Source organism: Vulpes vulpes, chromosome 9 (genome assembly GCF_048418805.1).
Source record: "Vulpes vulpes isolate BD-2025 chromosome 9, VulVul3, whole genome shotgun sequence".
Classification (NCBI taxonomy): Eukaryota; Metazoa; Chordata; class Mammalia; order Carnivora; family Canidae; genus Vulpes; species Vulpes vulpes.
In genome coordinates this window covers 100,407,731-100,409,850 of record NC_132788.1, presented here as the reverse complement: position 1 = coordinate 100,409,850, position 2,120 = coordinate 100,407,731, and the positions used below count along the sequence as shown (strand labels likewise).

Below are 2,120 nucleotides of genomic sequence, written 5' to 3'. Positions count from 1 at the left end.
CATGGGGGAAAAAAGAGACATAGAAGCAAATCAAGACATAGATCCTTAACTCCAATGAACACAGTGCTGATTGACAGAGGAAAGTGGGTGAGGGGATGAGTGAAGTAGGTAATGGGGATTAAGGAGTGCATTTGCCAAGATGAGTAACAGGTGTAATGTGGAAGTGTTGAATCACAAAATTGTACAACAGGGATCCCTGGGTGGCGCAGTGGTTTAGCACCTGCCTTTGGCCCAGGGCGCGATCTTGGAGACCCCGGATCGAATCCCACGTTGGGCTCCCAGTGCATGGAGCCTACTTCTCCCTCTGCCTATGTCTCTGCCTCTCTCTCTCTCTCTCTCTCTCTCTCTCTCTCTGTGACTATCATAAATAAATAAAAAATTTTAAAAATTGTACAACTGAAAGTCATATTACACTGTATGTTAGCTAATATGAATTTAAATTGAAGTTTAAAAATAAAGTTACAAATAAATAAATGAAAGTCATTTCCTTGAAAATTATTATGTTATTTTTCTACCTTCCTAGTAGTCATCTCCACCACATGGAACCAGGAAATGTTACACGAATTTCAGAGGTTCTTCTTCGGGGATTATCTGAGGAACCAGAACTGCAGCCCCTCATATTTGGGCTTTTCCTCTCCATGTACCTGATCACTGTGTCTGGAAATCTGCTCATCATTGTGGCCGGCAGCTCTGACTCCCACCTCCACACCCCCATGTACTTCTTCCTTGCCAACCTGCCCTTTGTAGATATGGTTTCACCTCCACCACCGTCCCCAAGATGCTGTGGAACATCCAGACTGGGAACAAAATCATTAACTATGCAGGCTGCATCAGCCAGATGTATTTTTCCTACTATGTGCAAAGTTGGATGACTTTATCCTGTCCACAATGGCCTATGACCACTTCATGGCCATCTGTCACCCCCTGCACTACATGGTTATCATGAATCCCTGGCTCTGTGGACTGCTGGTTCTGGTGTCCTGGATCATCGGTGTCCTGAATTCCTTATTACAGAGCTTAATGGTGTTGTGGGTGTCCTTCTGTACAGGCACGGAAATCCCTCATTTTTTAACTCAATAAAGTAATCAGGAATGCCTGTTCTGACATTTTTCTTAATGACATGGTGATGTATTTTATGACTGTGCTGCTGGCAGGTGGTCCTTTTTTTTTTTTTTTTTCAGGTGGTCCTTTCACTGGGTTCCTTTACTCTTACTCTAAGATTGTTTCCCCCATACATAGAATCTCATCAGCTTAGAGCAAGTATAAAGCATTTTCTACCTGTGCATCTCACCTCTTGGTTGTCTCCTTATTTTACTCTACAAGCCTAGAAGTGTACTTTAGCTCTGCTGCTCCCCAGAGCTCCCACACAAGTGCAATGGCCTTGGTGATGTACACATAGTCATACCCATGCTGAACCCCTTCATCTATAGTCTGAAGAACAGAGACATAAAGAGGGCTCTGAAAAGAATCTTCGGGGTTCCAGTGATGCAGTGGCCAGTCATCCTGGGGCTGAATATGTGCCCATGATTGTAAGACTCATAGCCTCAGAGCCAGAAATGCCATTCTTTGATCAGGCTGTGGAAGTAGAATCTGCTCATTCTATTTATTTCCTGGAATTTCCATTTGTTTGAATTCAACTTCTCCATACCTTTAAGTAAGTCACTTATTAAGATTCTGCTCTGTCTCATATACAGACTCTTTACCCTTTTCCATTTTCATATATCCCTAATGGTTTCTCTAAACTTAGATCACAAATGCCTGGAAATTTCTTTTTTAATTTAAATTAAATTAGCTAACATAAACTACCTACTTAGCTTCACATGTAGATTTCAATGATTTATCAGTTGTATATAACACCTAGTGCTCATCAAATAACATGCCTTATTTAATGGCCACCACCCAATTACCCCATCCCCCACCCACCTCCCTCCTTCAACCCTCAATTTGTTTCCTATAGTTAAGAGTCTCTCATGGTTTTTCTCCCTCCCTGATGACTTTCCATTCAGTTTTCTCTCCCTTATCATATGATCCTCTATGCTGTTTCTTATATTCTGCATATTAGTAAACCATATGATAATTATCTCTCACTCATGGACTTATTTCTCTTAGCAGAATACACT

At 41.6% G+C, this 2,120-nt stretch overlaps 1 pseudogene; it reads left to right on the top strand.

The window, feature by feature from the left end:
• Window positions 1–539: 539 nt before the first annotated feature.
• On the top strand, window positions 540–1,527 carry LOC112913203 (olfactory receptor 7A17-like; annotated as a pseudogene).
• Window positions 1,528–2,120: the final 593 nt, after the last annotated feature.